Source organism: Desmodus rotundus, chromosome 8, assembly GCF_022682495.2.
Source record: "Desmodus rotundus isolate HL8 chromosome 8, HLdesRot8A.1, whole genome shotgun sequence".
Taxonomy (NCBI): domain Eukaryota; kingdom Metazoa; phylum Chordata; class Mammalia; order Chiroptera; family Phyllostomidae; genus Desmodus; species Desmodus rotundus.
In genome coordinates, this window is record NC_071394.1 from 119796336 (window position 1) to 119816306 (window position 19971).

Sequence of the window (19971 nt, forward strand, 5' to 3'; positions counted from 1 at the left end):
AAGTAGGTTAAATAAGATGAATCGTAAGGAGGAACATGAAATAATAATAGTAAGACAAATAATACAAATAAAAAATATAATACTAAATAATTAAATAATAACAGAAGAATAAACTGTGTTTCATGTACTCACACCTATAAACCTACATTTGCCCATCCCTGTATTTGGAGACAGAGCCTTCGAAGAAGCAGTTAAGGTAAAATGAGGTCTACTGGGTGGACCCTGCGCCAATGTGACTGGTGTCCTCATAAGGAGAGGAGATTAGGACAGATACAGGGGAAGACCATGGGAGGACACTAGCGGAAGATGCCATCTACCAGCCAAAGTGAGGGTCCTGAGGAAAAAAAAACCAGCCCTGCTGACACCTTGATCTTGGGCTTCTAGCCCCTAGAATTTTGAGGAAATAAGTTTCTGTTGTTTCAGCTAGCCAGTTTGTGGTACTTTGGTACAGTCCTAGCAAACTAATACATGACCTTTCTCTGAGCCTCCGAGCTTCACCTTTATTTCTCCTTTACTTCTCCACGACACCCCACAACTGGATAAGGTCTAATTCCTATAATAAATTTCCTGTTCCATAACATTCATGTGGTCCTGCTTTCCTGATTGGACCCCAACTGATACAGGTAGAGATTAAGAACATGGACTCCAGATGTTAGTAAAATCTCCAATTTTACTCTGTGTGATCTCTGGGCTATATTACTTAACTTCTCTGTATCTCAGTCACCCTCTCTGGAAAATGGGATGATAACAGTCCTCCCCCTCCCTTTGCAGAGTTGCACTAAGTGAGCTACTACAAATAAAAGAGTTAGTACAATCCTACCAAACAGATAACACTTAACAATTGCTGGTCAATATTACGATTTTGATTATTTGCTGTCTACCCAAGAACTATAACACTGACTCACAAGTATCTCAGACTCTGCCCTGATTTGTTGTATATATTTTTTCTCCTAGAATGTAGTATCTTGAAAAAGGTATCTATTTTTATAATTTTATAATTGATCTTGCTTTCTTCCACCTGAAACCTTTGACTGTCTCAGATTGCCAGTCGAGTGAGAATTAGGGATCCATTTGGTCCAAGGATGGCTTAATTAAGGTCTGTGGAAGCAAGCCTCCAGGACGGCTCCCATGAATCCTGCGGCCTTGTATTTAAACCTCTGCGTAGTCTCTGCTCACATTAAGTTGGACTGACTTGTGTAACCTGTAGGACACTGGGAAAGTGATGAGTGTAATTTCCAAGGCTAGGTCATAAAAGAAAATGAGGCTTTCGTCATGCTCTCTTGGATTAATCATCCCAGGGGAAGCCAGGCACCGAGTGATAAGAAAACTCAGGCGGCTGTATGAAGAGATTCACACGGTGAGGAACTGAGGCCTCTTCCCGACAACAGCCCTAACTTCCCAAGCATGGAAGTGAGCCATCTTGGAAGTAGATCCCCAGCCCCTGTCAAACCTTTAAAAGATTTCAGTCCCAGTGGAAATCTTGATTGTAATATCTCATGAAAGACTCCAAGGGAAACTGTTCAGATAAATCACTTCCAAATTTCTGAACCACAGAAACTGAGGTCATAAATATTTACTGTAATTTGTTACATAGAAAAAGAGAAGCAATATACCATTTGAAAGAATACTAGCCTTGTTTCATCAACAACAATGGGGTTATGTACCAAGTGTTTTGCTGAGCACCTTGCAAACATCTTGTTTAATCCTCATAACCACCTTATTTGAGAAGTGACTGAATTAGGTTTCTACTATTATTAGTCTTCATTTTGCAAATAAGAAAATTAAGACCTAAAAAGGCAAAATGCAGCCAAGACTCAACCTACACATCCAGACTCACAGTTGTGGATCACTTCGCTGAGACCTCCTATATCGTACATACTGGTTTCCTGAACACTCAGAGATACAAAGCTCCTGGGCTGTAAATGCCCCTCCCCTAGCTGCACCTCCTGACCTGAACGATGCATGCTCTCCAGCTTCCTGGAGCCAAGATCTAACCTTCCCTAGACACATGAGGTCTCCTAGCCAGTCCCAGGGCTTGCATTGTTGACAGTCCCCAGGTAACTGCAAGTGAAGGGCGCACAGTTCCTTCCCCATCACTGCACTCTGATTTCCCTCCTGGCTTACTCACGGTTGGCTGGGGAAGGGGGACAGGGGCTTGCTTTAGGAGCAATTTCACACTTCTCATCTGTTGTTCAGTGGAGGATATATCAAAGAAGATAATTAGCTCAGAAGATTGTAAATCTTATTATTATGAGAACCAGTTGCTTTTAGTTTTTAGAGTTACTTACACATATTCTCTTTGGGCCCTTCCAAGTGTAAATAAGCACTTGGTCTGGCTTATATTTCTTGCTGGTGTAGCTTTTGCTTGTTTAGAGAAAAACAATTCCATTTCACAGTAAACTTCCTTGACCACAAAATGTCTAATTAATCAAGATGTTCTCACAGCATGTTGCCACAATCCTATAGTATGTGTAGCATATGAGAATAGAGATCTTTTTAGCCTTCTATCTCCTTAATTTGCTAGGGTATTAACAAAAGTTTGTTGTTTTCTTTCTAATTATAAATATAATACAGAGTTAGCTGACATACAACACTGTCATATATATATATAACAAATAAAATGAAAGTTCCCCAATCTCATACCCTAAGGATTATCACTTTACACAATTCAGAGCATATACATTCAACTTGTTTTTTCTACGCATATGCTAAAATATTTTGTATTCATTCTCTTTTTTAAAAAACATTTTCTTCTTTAAAAAACAAAATGTGTGTTTCTATTATACATTCTATTTGCCCATATATTTTTTCCTTAGCAATATCTCTTAGAAATATTATATCTTAAAAAGATACTCCTATATCACTATGTATAAATTCTCATTCTTTTGAACACTTACTGATATATCATATATGATAAGTTAGTCCCATATTCAAGGGACACCTGGGTGGCTTCCTTTCTATTTTTCAATGACAACCTATGCACAAGTGACCATTTTTACACACTTGTCTTACACATTCCTGGGAGTGTTTCTGAAGGGTAGGTTCCTTCAAGAGGGAATTTTAAGACAGGGTTTGCTAACTGTACCAGTTCCCATTCCCACCCACAGCGCCTGAAGCTGCCTGTTGCTCTGTACGTCACCACCATTGGAAACTATCTTTTCCTCTTCCATCTCTGTGTTATGCCTAACTCTTATTATAATTAACACTGGTGAGGAAACAATAGGTTCTTTTCCTCCTTTACAGCTGATTGAAAAAGAAATTCCCTAAGTGGTAAACAGGAGATTAGATCTGCCCTGGAGTAATTAGCATTTATACAGCGCCTCATCCTCAGAGCTAATTCACATTCCCGTCCACACACACAAGCAGAAGTTTGACTTCAGGGAGAATTTTGCATGCCCTTCCTGGGAGCTACTGTTCTGCCGCTCATAGTCTAACCTGGTGACTTACAATCAGGTAGTTCCCCTTAAAATAGAATAAACTTTTGGTATTTAACAATCACTTAAGAGAACTTAGGAAAAAAATGGAGATTTCTACCCCTCCTATTTCCCACTTTGATTCAGGAGGCCCTGGGTGGGACATTTCTGTGTCTGTTGGACTTCCAGTGTATAAAGTTGAGGAGCTCGTGCTCCGAAGTGTGGCATTATTGCTCCACGTAGGGCCATGTTCTCGCTTTATACGGTGACTGCCTTCCATTCCCGTTGCCGCCTCCAGCTCCCCTGCCCTCTCCAACCAACCATTTCAATGCAGTGGGTACATTTGCTAGAACTTTAAGGTATCTCTGGAAAATGTGCCGTGTTGTTTTGCGTGAATGTAAATTTAATTTGTAGACCTTAAATAAAAATATGTTTAGCATGTAATATGTGGACATCCATGAATCTACTGCCAGGATTTAAAAGACATGGCCATCTTGCTAAACAGCGAGTCCTTACTCAGTATCACCAATAGGTTCTGCTACTTGAAGCAAAATAACATATAACAAAATCCATTTTACTGTAGGCTGATCAATGTAAACAAGAGCTAAGTTCCCATGGTATCTCATCGATGTTATAGCAAAATGACATTGGATGAAATGCCAGTATTGGAGGCCTGCTCTGCTTTGGATCACCCTGGGGAAAAAAGTCACAGAGGCGGCTACTGTCTCCCTCTGCCCCAAACCCCAGCAGAGCCACCCCTATCCGGAGGTCCTCGCCATCCTGACTCTGGTAGGATTCATTCTCAGGCCTATTTTTAACTTTCGTCAAGAAAATACACAATGTTTGTGGGGGGAGGGCGTAAATTTTACCCAAATGATATTATGTTGTATATATCATTTTACAACTTGGTTTTTATTATTAAAATCACCTTGGAGAAGATATTCTTTTTCCTATTTAATTGTCCAAAGAAAAGCAGGTACCCACTGTGCTGTTAGAAGATGTTTTAGCTTCTCAAAGGCCCAGAGCTGAGAGCTGATGGCACAGGGAGTTGGGTGGTACCTCCCTATCATGTGCCTGTTTGAATCCATTAGTTGACAGTGGACTCGAGGAGCAACCTGGGAGAAATGCGAGCAAGCTCCGGGTCCCCTTCCTCTTAAGTTTCAAGTTGTATAGACAAATTTAATGAACCGGAGTGGTCCTAGCAGAGGCCAGATGCCAGGAAAAGTTAACAGAGAACTCTGAGGAGACTCACTGTGAGAGTGGGGTATCTAAATTGAGACTCAGATTCCAAAGCAGGGTCCAATTTGGGGGGTATGGACGAGAAGAGAGCTGGTTATGGACAGTGTATGTGAGGACGTGGGGTCCTAATCTCACTCAGTCTAGCTGCTCTGGTTCATGGGCGGGACACGGAGGTGGGGTCAAGGTGGTGGGGGGTGGGGCGGGTTGTGTGAGTATACATATGGCAAGAACTAGTCCTGTGAACAAACTTCATTACAATTTCCCTGTACAGTAGTGACTATAATGTAAAGATCTTGTCTCCTGAGGCCAGAGGCAGGATATGTGACATGCAACAGACAGCATCCCAAGAACGGCACAGAGCAGGGCTATCGGCAAACGTGCTAGACTTCCTGCTTTTCCTTTGCAAGGTGGTAGCAGCTGAGCTTTCAGTGTCCTTGGACTTGTCTTGGGAATCAGATCTGAGAGAGTGAAAAATGAACTTTTCTTAATCTGAACATTTAATGAAACATGACCCATTTATACATTCTCCAAAAATTACGTGCAAGAGTGATCACAGCAGCACTATTCCAAACATCCCCCACTGAAAAGCACTGCAGTGCCCTTCAGCAGTAGAGTAGATAACCAAACGGCGAAAACTCTGCATGATAAGAGTCCTCTACACCAATGGAACAAGTAATCTACAACTATATGAATACTATGGGTGAACCTTACAAATACAATGTTGAATGAAAGAGGCCATATACAAAAGAACACATACTGTAAGATTCCATTTATATGCAATTCAAAAACGGACATAACTAATCTATGCTGTTACAAGTTGGATCTGCTGGCTCTTGGCATAGAGCACAGGTGGCAAACACAAGGCCCACGGGCAGAATCCGGCCCTCCACCTTGTTTTATCCAGCCCGGCACCCTGTTTCTACGCAGCAACAGCACCGAGCTCCTTGCCGCTAGTTAAGGAGTAGTTACATTTATACAGTCCTAAAATTACATTCAGCCCTTTGAAGGCAACCGCGAGGCTGATGTGGCCCCCAGTGAAAATGAGTGTGACACCCCTGGCATAGGGTAATGAGTCAAAAGGGACCATGAAGGACTTCTGGGACCCTGGTAATGTCTTGTTTCTTGATTTGGGTGCTAGTTAAAAGGGTACATTTAGTTAGTGAAAATTTATCAAGATTTAGCTTATCAAAATTTTTTGTATGTATAATTTCAAGAAGTTTATCAATCACATCCATGACCCTGGTTGAAGGTCAAGACACACTTTCATTACTCTACCTGACTTAAACATCTAAATGTTTTCTCAAAGACAATGTTGTAACCTTCCACAGTCCTTCCTCCAGCCTTCTCTGCAGTTTTATGAGAAAACACGAAAAATCTGTTACGGGAGATGAGCATGTTTTTATGGGAAGGAAGGAGCTCTCAGTCCCCAGGTCTTGACTCTGGGAGTAAATTGATAAATCAGAAAGCAGATGGTGCTCACCATGAAAACATTTCCCCGGCAAGACGATGAGGCCCAGCTTTGCCGTTGTCACATCTATATTTAGCAGCCTAGCTTTGCTTCATTCAAGTCTTGGTGAGCATTTCATTTCTTTTCTTTTATTATTTTTTCATTTTTTAATTGATTTTAGAAAGAGAGAGGAAGGGAGGAGAGAAAGAGAGAGAGAAAGCAACATCTATTTGTTGTTCCACTTATGTATGCATTCACTGGTTGCTGCTTGTATGTGCCCTGACTGGAGATCAAACCCGTGACCTTGGCATATCAGGATGACACGCAGACAACGGAGCCACCTGGCCAGGGCTTGGTGAGCATTTTAAAAGAGAACATGTATAAAGGACACATGGACAAGACCAACGGGGGTAGGTTCAAGGGCAGGAGATGGGGGTGGGTGGGGCAGAGGGGAAGTGGTGGGAGGAAAATGGAGACAACTGCACTTGAACAATAATTTTTTTTAAAGTAAAAGAAAAAAGGTGTCTTGTCGTTGCTCACGTGAGAGAAGTATCAAACCAAGGCCCCTCCGGCCCAGCAGTAAAGCGGGGCTTTTCATCGGACACTGGGCTCCTCTTACATGCTTTCGATTACCTCTGCGCCTTCCTGGCTCTTACCTCTAACGTCCCTCCGTAGGTGACTTTTTAGGTAGTCTCTCTACAGCACTTAACTCTGCCCCCAACAATTGCCTCTGTCATGTCAACAACTTCACATTTGCCTGTTAGATTCCTGTTGGCTAAACCTCTTTTTGGCCAATCCCTCACTAACAGATTTCAAAGTCAGCGGAAAGGATTTCTGTGAATGCACAGGGAAAACTTCCCTCCCGGATGACGCACGGGTCCAATGGCCACGCCTGGTGCCAAGTCCAGGTGGTGCGGACTCTGAAACTTCCTAAACGTAGAAGGTACTGGTATACAAAGGTTGCTTCACATTACTGGAAAAATCAAGCCCTAGTCATTCCCTTTGTTCCTTGTATGGAACCTACACTATTACATTGTTCCCATACAGTGCCTGACATAAACAGGGTGGGGCAAAAGGAGGTTTATGGGTGTAATACAAATAATAGTACAGTAATTATTAAATAATAATATGAGTATAAACCCCATGTTTTGCATACTCACAACTGGAAACCTGCTTTTGCCACACCCTGTATGTTCCCGTTATGGGATGGGGAAGGAAAGAGAAAGAAAGTATGGAAGAGGAGTATAAGATGAAGAATCTAATCTGTGGCCCAGAATCCTTTTAGTCTTTCTTCACGCTTCCAAATCAACTTGTTTGGCAAAATACTCTGTACAATAATTATTCCAAGGTTTAAAAACATTGGAAAACTCTGCAAACTATAGCGCCTTCCTGGATATTCATAATACACAAGAATCCTAAAGGTGCTGGAAGTCCTGCAGCAGGAAAACATGTTTGGTGTGGGTTTGTCCCAGAGTATATTCCATGGCATTCTTTTCACATCCTTTATGAGACCTTTTAGTAGCATCTAGTCACACCCCACAGGACCAGCATTCTTAGGAGCACGCGTTGGCAAAGGCAGCTGTAGATCAACCAGATGTGATTCAGAGACTGTCGGTCTGAATTTTTCCCAGGCAAAGCGCTTCTGAAACCGTAGCTGTCCATTGCACACACGCCTCTGAGACGGTACCAAGAGCATCCTGACTAAAATACTTGCTTGTGCGAAGCCAAGAGCATGGGATGTAAACACATTGTGCATTCTAAACATACTCCGAGCCTGCGTTGGGAGGATGCTATCAAATCTCAGTGGTTTCCAGATATAGTGACACTAGGCACCATAGCCATAATAATTGGGTGTATAATGGTCCACTCTGGAGATCACTGCAAATGAGACAAATGATTGAGAGACGCATTTACGTGTGTCATCTGATCCTGGCATTCCGTTCCATTCTGTCATTAATTTAACAGAGCAAAGCAAAGCATTGATTACCCTCTTCAAACTCAATTGGAAACAGCCATGTAACACAAGGGGGAAAGCAAGTGATTACCGAAACCAGAGTTTGCAGATGTCTGTCAGCCAATAATGAAAGCAACCTGGGCCTGTCCTGTATGAAAAAGAATGGAAAGGTGGCGTGCTTGTGGCGTTGCTCATACTAAGAAGAGGGTGGCAGGATGTGACCTCTTATGCAGAGATTTTATTTTTGTCACCAGATGGATACTCTACCAATAATCTCAGGGCGGGAATGCACTGACATCTAGTGGACAGCAAGGTGATTGGTGTTCTGGCTACCAACCACACTGTAGGAACTAGTCAATGACCTAACAATGGCATTTGAGAAAACTCAGTTCCAGTTAAGTTTAAACTATAAACAGAAGTTTTGTTCTATTCTCATGGCTGAAGCCAGTTAATTAAATTCATATTTAAGTTAATATTATACTTTGAAGACTTTTTCCTACTAAAAATACTTTGGTGCATAATTGAGTGCCTACCAGAATTAACAACTTTATATGTAGTTGAAGACAGGTAACAAAGACACCCAAAATATGGCAGAAAATCCCGTCCATTTATATGTTTTTGGAATAAAAATATTTTGTCTAATTATCAAACATACATGACTTAGTAAGTTACAGTCACCTGTCAGTAAGGAATGGGAGCATTTCAGAAATTTGGTCAAAAATGTGCAAAGCTCAGCATAACTGCCTCCGGTACGGCTCTGGTCGGGGGCCAGAAAGGCAGGTCAAGTCCAAAGAGAAGGTCTGCGCGTCCAGTTGCCCTTGAGTCATTCATCAAGGGAATCTGTGAAACAGATCTTATTTGTCTAGATTACGAATGATATGCTGCAGGAAGTAATCAGTGCTAAGATGTGAGGAGACAGCTAGACAACACCTATCTCTTCGACTCTAGGAGTATAAACCAAGTGAGAAGTAAACTAAAGGGGTACATCAAGCAAAGATTTAAAACAAGTTTCATGCTTGGTAAAGCAGATTGGAAAATGCTGCACACCCCATGGCCAACATGCATCTCTCTAATATGCTTTGGCTGCCTTGATTAAATTTATGCTGATGTAATTATAGTGCTTCTGTCTAGCTCTTGTATTAGTTCCTACTTTTTCCAGAACTGCAGGGATTATTCATGATTTCCTTTATCTGTTTTTCCCTAATACACAATGTTAAGAAAATACTATCCAAAACCTAGAAATAAGGTAAAGGGGAAGGAGAATGTCTTTTCGATGCCATACTAGAATTTTGTTTACTAGCCACGCACAAAAGATTAATTTTCTAGGAGAATGTACCTGTATTTGACTTACAACTTCTTTGAATAGAGCTCACCCACTGTGAAGTTACATGTTAATTTGTAGAGTTCTGTATGGAGAGATTAAAGTACACAAATGGACAGTGTCTAGACCATATATAAAAACAGAACTGTGATCCATGACCTTCAAGAGTCAGCACAGGAAACCAACCCATTATTTATAGTAACCAGCCAAGGAAGCCAACCAGCTATGTCAGATTTGTAGGAAGTTAGACTGCTCTCTCTGTTAACAATACAGGAGGCCAAACAAGCCCTATGAAGAACTGGCCCAAATTTTCTAGGACTGGATCATTAACTGACAGCTTCCCTAATTCTTATCCTTCTGTTTTCAACTTTGGACCGACCAGAGACAGCCAAATATACATCCCAATCCTGCCTCTCATTAGCCCTGCCTCATGCCAACAGCCCCCAGTGGGGGCATCCCTGGAGCCTCCCCTTGTTTCTCCTATAAAACTTCCCTACTCTTCTGCCTGCCCTCAAGTCTTTCCCAAAATGCAGGGGATAAGTGGCTGTCTCCCTCGCTATAGCAAGCTCTGAACAATATCTGTGCATGTGTGATGGGTAATTTCCACAGTTCAGTAGTCCTCCTGCACTAGTAAGTACTACAGAGCCACATGTCCACGATTGTGAATGTATACACCTGTTTCACCTAATCAACAGCAAAAGCAAAACCACGGAGGAACAAAGAGCACTGCTGATCGGCTTTCCGAAGCACTCGCATCCGGGCACAGACCACATGTGGAAGACGGCAAGTGGGAGCAGTAGAGTTTCCCAGCGTAGAGGGCCCTGAACTGGTGTAATCAGATCTTGAAGGTCTTTAGAGCTATCTGGCAGAGTAGGAGTCACGATTTCAGAATTGAGTTGCAGGTAAGTGTGAATCAGGCATTAAGCCTTGTGTCAGCCTCTGTAACGCACGTCTCAGGATATGTCAGAAAATTAGGCATTTGCCCTGTAGTGCTCCAATTCCCCAGGGCACCGACTGAGCTAGAAGCAGACCATGCTCTGCAAGCAAAACCGGAGTCCTTGAGATTAGGGGACAAGTATATTCTGAATATTCTAAATAAAGGCGCTAAATAAAATTCTGAAAATCTTATTATGCAAGCAAATTTCAAGTAATGTTCCTAAAACTGACATATTAAAGCTAATATCATGGATATGTCTATTTACATACATCCCATAGTTGTCAAGAATTATTATCTATTAAAACGTCACTAGCTCAATAATTGTGATGGATGACTTATTAGGTTTAAATTTCATCTTAACATGAATAAATTAAACTTTGAACATACTCTTATAAAACTGATGAAATTTGTTTCAGCTATCAAATAAGCTAGGATCACTACCTTTTTCCATGCAGCTTACCCAAATATAAGTGTCCCACTGCACAGTAAACTGCTGACAAACTTCAGATGCCTAACAGAAAAATACTTCGTTTTGCGACTCAAGTCTCTTTTTTCACTCAACGTATTTGTGAGAGTTTTCATTAACACACGTAGTTTTAGTTCACTCATTTTCAGTGCTACACTGCATTCCATTGCCTATGTGTATCCATTCTTCAAATTCATCCTTATATTGTTATTCACAGTTACTATTCAGTTTGCAATCCCAAAATATTCTTTGTTCTTACATAGTTATCTGTCCTTACATGTATCTTAACATCACTGCCTAAGACGCATGCATTATGATTAGAGTTTAGCACCAAACAGTTGTAAGTACGTAGAGACAGACCTGCTGGAGTGATATGCTGTCTCTTTACAACATCCCATTCATGATAAAGGCCAAGATTATCCTAGTAAGAGAAACATTAGGGATGCTCTTGTCTGGGCCAGGATTGGTGGAGCTTGACTAGCTTGCTCATGCATCTGTAGTCAGTTAATGGGAGGCTGACTGGTCTGGGATGGACTCACATTCCTAGATGCAGGGTGGCTGCTGGCTGGGGCCATGAGCATCTGGGCACATAGCTCTCATCCTCCAAGAGGCTCCAAAGGCAGGCTACAAAGATGGAACAGAAGTTCACAAGGCTCTGAACTAGCACGCCATCACTTCTTCCACATTTCATTGGCCAAAGCAAAATAAACAGCCAGCTCATATTCAAGGGAGATATTCCAGCCATCTATTCCTATATAACAAACCACCTCAAAACTTAGAGGCATAAAACAACAATCAATTATTTTGCTTACAGATGTACCATTTGGTCAGGGTTCTGTGGGGACAATTCATCTTTGCTCCACTAGATGTCAGCTGGGCAGTTTGACTAGGTCTGAAGGATACTCTTTCAAGATGCCTCGGTCACAGGGCTGGCTGGCAAATTCCCCTCCCCGTGATCCTGTAGGGGGAAGATTCATTTCCCTACAGCATAGTGGCTGGGTCCCAAGAGCAAGCATCCCAAGAGACAGGGATTGGCAACTGCTAGCTTCTTAAGGCTTGGTCTACAAACCCGTACAGCACAGTTACCACCCAGACTCAAGGGGAAGGAACACAGGCCTATCTCGAAATAGAAGAAGTGTCAAAGAATTTGGGGGCTACATTTCAAAACTACCCTAGGCAGACTTTAGACTCCACTCTTGATGGGAGGGATGATGATGTCACCTTGTAAAGGACATGCATCCTGGAAGAGGTGAAGGGTTGCAGCCACTTCAGGGAGGGGGCGAGATTTCTGGTTCAATATTTCATCTGTCCCTTTTAACTAATCTATTATCTATTTGTCTCAGCCTTATGTTAGCTATAACTTATTAAAAGGTAAATTTATAAATACTGCTCTTATTATTTAAATGGCTTAGAGGATTTTATGTGGAAAGGCTTTATAAGTGCCTCCTTTTTATTTTGAAATAAATGTGAGTACTTCAGCTCCCCTTGAAAGATGTGAAATCATGTTTTATTGATGGGATAACTATTATGCAACAACCGTGCAGGTAATCATCTTATTCCACTTGACAAGATGAACACAGCCATTTTCTCACAGAAAAGACAGGGAAGTACTCAATTACAGCCCTGTGTTCAATGTAAAAGCTCTCATTCACGTGAACTACAGAGTCACTGATCTAGACATACCAGCCAGAAACCTAGAAGCTGTGGCCATCCTGAACTGTCCTTAGGCTGTCTTCTCTGTGCCTTGTAGACCACAGGTAAAATGACCTAGAGGCCAGCCGAACAGACTTACCCATTGATGTTCCCCTGCCCCACTTACACTCCGTCACACATGGCTCCGCAGGACACAAACACTTCTTGGGGGAGGAAATTCTAAACTTCATTCATCAGTTACAGTCCCAAATCCCTGCTTTACTTTCCCAGGCAGCAACCTGATTCCAGAAAAAAGACCTGACCTCCTAGAAGTCCTCAATATAAAATATTCACTGCACACACTCCTATCCCACCCCCAGGATGGTTTGATAAACCTAGTCCCAATGGTCCAAGCAAATACCACCTCCTGGAGAGCATTGAAGTGGTAATGGGGATCCATTGAGTCACAGATTGAGACAACTTGAGTCAGTCTCTATATTTACTGTATTTTTCAGACCATAAGACACACCTAGGTTTTAAAGGAAAATAGGAAAAAAATTTTTGAAGCAAAAAATGTGGTAAAATATTTAATAACATAAATACCAACAACCTCCCCCTCCTCAGCGAACCAGGTAAGCTATATTTGGACTATAAGATGCACCCCCCATTTTCCTCCCAAATTTGGGGGGTGCATCTTATAGTCTGAAAAATACGGTATGTGCTTTTCAAATGCTTTCAGTTACGGCTGAATCTGGCAACAAGTAATGAAAAATTTTACATATAGTAGTTTTTAAAAAGTGAGGGTTCTGTTTTTGTATTTTGTTTGTTTTTAATGTACCAACAGGCACAAGGGTCTTTCTCTTTGAATGTTCTTATTTTGTGATTTTTATCCTCATATTTGTCCCTGTGATGTTACAAATTAGTGATTTATATGTTGAAGGTACTCTGACAACCTAGGGAAAGTCTGTTTGTAATTGCAGACAACAAAGAGAAATCACTGCCCAGAAACGCAGCAGCAGAAAGGAGAGCCTGGAGACTGTGTGCGCCTTGGCTAAGCCAATCCTGAAGACACTTAAAATATCCATACCCCTGGCCTTCTAAATTACAGGACTCCATACATTCCCTTTTCATTAATAGATTGGGATTGAGTTTATCATCATTTAGAACTGAAAGAAATTCAACTCACAAACCCCACTTTGCAGATGAGGAAACATAAGGGTCTTCAGATCTTTTAAAAGATTTACTGAATATATTTGCTTTTTGCACTCACATAGCAAGAATTCAATGCAGTGAGAATTTGAAATGTGAGGAACTCCTGAACTGGATTTGTGGAAAACTGCAAAAGTACTGTTTAGAGGGGGGGAAACAGTCTTAAAGGCTTATAATAGAAATAGGAACTGAAATTTACTGAGGTGTCAGCGTAAGAACTTAGAAAGTGCAACTCCAATGCCAAATGAAGGGAGAGGACGATGAATAAAACAGCAGGAGTTTGTAAAACTGGAATCAAAGACGAAATACAGAGAATTAAAAATCATAATGGAAATTTAAAAATACGTATAGCCAAATTATAATGAAAATACTGTCAAAATGTGTGGGTTACAAAATTAATACTTGGAAGGAAATGTGTAGTTCTAAATCTTTGTATTGGGGGAAAAAGGCTGTAAGTTAATTTGCTAGACATCCAATTCAAGAATTTAGAAAAGAACAACAAAACAAATCCAAAAAGAGTAAAAAGAGGAAGCAAATAAAACGAGCAAGTTAAAGAACAAAATCAAAAAGCCAAAGGGTGGTTCTTTGAAAAGGCTATTGAGTTGGACAAAAGCCTGGTAATATTCAGCAATGAAAAAAGGGGGGAGGGAGGCAAAAATAAATATTAGGAATAAAAAGATGGGCATGTAGGCAGATTAAAGAGGGAATAAAAAATATTATGAATAGTTTTTATGTTAATGAATTAGATAACAGATAAAATGAACAATTTCCTACAAAAATATAACTTAACAATATTGTTTCAAGAAGAAATAGAGCCTAAACAGTACTAGAACCATTAAGGAAACAGAATCAGTAATTAAAAGGTCTGCCCATAGGCAAGATCTTTTTTCAAGAAGATTGTATCAAATTTTTAAAGAATATATTATTCCAAAGCATTCAAAATCCCCCCGAGAATGTAAGATGAAATATTTTTCCCAGCCCATTCTAAGGCGGCAGGGTAACTCTGATCCAAACCTAGAAGAAAACATAAAAATGGCCAGCTTATTTTTATGACTCAATGGTAGGAAAGAATCTCTTAAACAATGATTTTTTTAATCACTAAACATAATAGGAAGAATAAATAAATTCTACATTAAAATTAGGGTGTTAGCATAGTTGGATTCTGATGAGAGCTCTCTTTTGGGTTGCAGACTGCAACTTCTTCTTGTACCCCCATGTCGGGGAAAGAGATCAAGTCAGCTCTCTGGCCCCTTTCTATAAGGTCGCTAATCCCATTCATGAGGGCTATGTGACTCATGACCTAATTATCTTGGCCCCACCTCCACTCATCACATTGGGAATGTCAACTTATGAATATGGGGGTAACATAAATACTCAGTCCACACAATGTAACTTAGGAACTTCAAAAACTGGGAAGAACAAATGAGAAATATGAAGAAGAGCTACTCAATCTCACTATTAACCAGAGAAATGCTAAAAGAAAATAAAATTCCACTTTATGCCAATAGCATTGACAATAATGAAAAGATGGATAACATAAAATGCATAGAAGTTATGAGAAAAGGGAACTCGCAGAGACAGCAATAGGATTAACTAGTTCAGACAACATGAGGAACAGTTTGGCCTTATCGATTCTAGGTGTATACTCCAGAGAACCTCTCCCAGAGGTCCGTAAGGGGATATGTGCAAGGATGATTATTTCAGCATTGTCTGTAAAAGCAAGATTCACCTCTAGAAAAATGGATAAGTAAAATGTGATATGTGCAAAATGTGATGGACTGCTATGGAAACTGTGTAACAGGAGCATTAAACCAGATTTACGAAGCACACATAAATAGTTGTGAAAAAAACATAACATTGAGTGGAACGGGGAAAAAAAAGAGAATTTGATTTATATCTCATCTATACTTGTGCAAATTTAAACAAACACACACAACCCCATACATTTTCAAAGCTACGGCAGTAAACGTATAAAGAAGGGTAGGAAGTTCATTTATTAAATACACCAGCGTGGGTGTCTAAGAGGGGAAGAGGCACTGGAAGTGGGAATGAAAGGGACATACAATGAAATAAAACAGAAAAGGGGTCTTGCACAGACTGAAGTAGGTAGCATGCCATCAACTGAAGTGTATAATCAAACTCCTTTCTGGGCAATTGAGTCCATCTGTCTGTCTGTCTCCCTCTCTCTCCCTCTCTCACACTTTCCCTCCCTCCCTCTCTCTCTCTCTCTCACACACACACACACATTCATCAAACCCTCTGATTTTACAGCCTTATTTTATTATCTTAATTGAAAAGGTCTATCAGAAGAGACATTCAAAAGTTTTGTGGAATATCTTTGAGCTATCAAAATAGTAATCACATCGTTTAAAAAATTATTGATATGATTGATTTGTTAAACGACCAAGTTAGCGTGACAGGACTTATACCAGTAATTGCCGAATTCTTCTCTGAATTCCTACAAGCTGGTTGTCTTCTAGAATTGTTTTAGTTTTGTGGGGGGTTTTTTTATATCAAGCTTTTGATAGGCAATTCCTGGCATCTCCCTTTTAAAAATGAGGTCATTTTTTTTTTCAGATTTACCCTTCTCTTGCCTCTCCCATTTTCCAAAAATTTTTAAGATTGAGGATAATAATAATAATCTTAAAGTAATAAACATAAGATAAAACCCACAAATTTCTTCTGGGCTCCAGGATATAACCCATCTGAACCTGGGTAAATGCATTTAAAGTAGCTTCGGGATTTTTTGGTAACTCATTAATATTTCATGCATTTTCACATTAAGGCATTGATTATTCACTAAAGGGCAGAGTCTTTGTAAAGGGCTTCAGTGATTTAGAACAATTCGTAAAAACAGAAACATAATTTGAAGACAGAACTGGCAACAGAATATGAAACTAATGATTCAATACCCCACTGACTATATTGAAGAGGGATTTGCATGTTGATATAGTTAAGAACTAAAGAACAAGAATCAGAGTTGTGAATTCTAGTTCACGATGGTCCACTAATGAGATTCATCTGTAAAATGGCACACTGTCAGAATCAAATGAGATAATGGATGTGAAATAGCTCTAAACTGCAGAGTAACAAAAGAAATGGATATTTTAATTGTTTTCTAGAATTATGTCCAAAGAAATGGAAGGGTGTATTAGCTAAAATGTTTTTAGTTACATATAAGGAGGAATCCAATTTCAACTGGCTTAGACAGTAAGAGGAATTTATTAGTTCAATGTCTGTAAAAGCAGAAATGGAAAACTGGACACATGGGCTTAAATCGTGTAGTCAGGGCCTACTTTCTTGCCTTCTGTTGTTTGGCTCCAGTTCCTCAGCAGGTTTTCCACCTTCACAGTCCGAAAATGACCGCCAATAGCGTGTAGGGCTATACCTTTCCTGGTACAAATCTAGAAATTAAATCTGCAGTCCTGAGAGTTTAAATAAAACCCCTGAAATTGTCTCTTTGGTTCTAATTAGCCTGACTTGGGACATGTGCCCACCTACTAACCATCGCTGCGGCCAGGAGCATGGGACATACTGACGGGTTTTAGGTTACTCAGGAATCATGGCCACAGTGGCTGCTTTGCACAACTCCCGGGGGCAGTATTTCTGTATTTCTGAGAAATGGATGCTGAAGAGTCCATCAACGCAAATAGACTACGATGGGTCTCTGGAACAAAAGTTAGTACTTACGGTGGAAGTCCTTTGAGCTGGGAATAGGAAAGGCAGCCTCACTCACTGCAGGCCAGATCATCATGAAAAGTCCTAGATTCCACCCAGTGATAATTTTCCTAATCCCTGAACACACCCCTCCCAAAACCTCTCTTTGGACAGCATTTTACATTGGTTTCTGACCTACACCCATGATTTTTCTTTCCTGAACCCCTCCCACTATCAGCTTACTGTGATAAGGCTTGCCCGAGACATTCCAGTGAACATTTCTAGCAACACGGAGTGCCTTTCAGTCTTAAACTCAGTCTCCAGACTGGAGTGAAGACAGTCTTCAGTCTAATCTCAGTCTTCTTTCAGTCTTAAGTGGTCCAATGACCATTTAAGAGTCATGGGATTTTACTGATAACTCTTTTCTTCTTTTTTTTTTAAAGTCTATGACCCAACATAATTGCTCTCTGCCCCCCTGGCTTATGTAGATTCCTTCACTGATACCTCTGCATTACCCAATATATGCTGATGTCTTTCTGGCCTCTCTTCATGTTCTGATTCTCTTGTTACTCCAAGTTCTCAAGGACTTTAATTATATCTGTGTCAATGACTCCCACACATAAATCCACCCAACCGCCACCCAGGCATCCTAAGTCAGCATCCACAGATCCCTCCAGCTCAAGCATTCAAAGCAAAGTTTATTGTTATTATTATTCTATCTACCTCGGAATAAAAACAAAAAGAAACCTGCTGCAATCTGGATAAATGGTACTAAACCACCCAAAACAGAAACCTCAGCATTATCCTCAACAACTCCTTCTCCTTCACCTTTTCATATTAATCAGTGATGTAGCTCTCTCTTTGACATCCCTGGCTATGTCCCCTTCTATGTCCCCTAATGCGTGACTAAAGTATCATCCCAGATTAGTGCTCTCTTCCCCCAAGCGGCCTTTCTAATTGCATTTTGTGCATCATCAGCACACCTACTGCAAAGAAAATGAAAATACTTTAAAAATCTGATTACATCACTTCCTACTTACAATCCTTCCGTGGTTCCCCATTGCATAGCAGATAAACTAAACTTCATCGAAAGGGGGTTCTGCGTGATGGAGTGGGCAGTAAATGCAAGGCTTCATTTAAACCAGTGGATGAGATAAAGCATATAGTGGGTTTGAGCAAGATCCAGTTCCTCCTGAACCTTGTATCTACACCTAGCACTATACCTCTGCGGCAGGCTATACCACTGTCTGATTTATTGCTCACAAAGCTTTAGAGAGCAGGTTATCATATTATCCCCATTCTGTCGATAATGAAACTGAGGGACAGATAGGTTAAGTAGCTTGCTGAAGATTATATAAGTGGCAGAGCAAGCAACTAAATTACAGTAGCCTAACACAAGACTGCACTTTTTAAACCATCCATCCAACGGGCTGTATTTCTCAGCCTGGACTCCATTAACTTGTCCAGAGATAGGCCAAAAAATTGCATTGAAATTGTATGCAGATATAATTTTTACTAGGAAGATGATCCCTAGCTTTTCCATTTCTCAATGGAATCCATGGCACAAAAAAAAAAAAAAAAAAAAAAAAAAAACTGCTATATGACTATAAATTCCAGGGGCTATAAAGTGGCTTCTCAAAATATTCCCTGGGGGGCTTTGAAGGTTGTAGGACTTTGGAGCATTGTATGTTACCATAATAGCTTATTTAAAACCTATCACAATTACAAATTTTTCACTCTATAATCTTGCTTCCAAAGGGGTATAAACATGGTTCTGGCAAGGCAACAAGAGTCCTTCCAGCCCAAGGTAGGTGTACAGTTGAACGTACAAGTGTGGGACAACAAGCTCACCTTCAACAAAGCACGCAAAGAAAAAGATCAAGGCTAAACCATAGGGAAGTCCTTCAAGCAATGCATTGCTGGTGCCTACTCATTGGCAAAGGCTGAGTCACATTCAAATTCTCCCAGGTACGAATACTTTCAATTGAGGTGCTCATCTTCTCCAGGCCTGGATATTTGCAAAATGCCCTGCTTGCCTTGATTAATGACTCTTTCCATAAAACCAGTCTCAGTGATGACATGACAAATCTCCTCTGTCCCTGTGTGTTAACAGTGCAGAGGGACCATTAGTTTTTGGCTAGTATCCCAAAATTGCTCTGAAGACATAGAAGAATTCCAATGAAATGTAAAGTGTTCATCAAAAAAGAACACAATAGATTTTTCAAAGCGTATGATAAGTACTTCCATTTAACAAACACTATACCCCTTCAGGAAACATAGGCATTTCCTATACAAGAGAAAAATTATTTTGAATTTGTCTTCATCATTTCTACATCTTCTAAATTGTAGGTCATGAACTTGTACTGTTATTATAAGAGAAAAATTTCATAAACATTATTTTAAAACTTTTTCAAAGTTATGTACTCTTTCAGTTCCCAAAGATGGTTTACTGCCAGAATCAGCAAATGTGTTAAAATGCAGACCTACTGAATCCAAATCCCCAGCGCTGGTGAGAACCTGGGCAAGTGTTGTTGCAAAGTTCAGAAGTTAAGTAGCCAAGACCTTTTGTTTGTAATGGACACAGTTGATTGACCACCCAAAACATTTCTCACCTTTCCTTTCTTAATAGCACCAGATTTCATTTGAGTAGCTACCTCCCTATTTTTTCAGAATACATTCAACCCTCCCCTCACTTC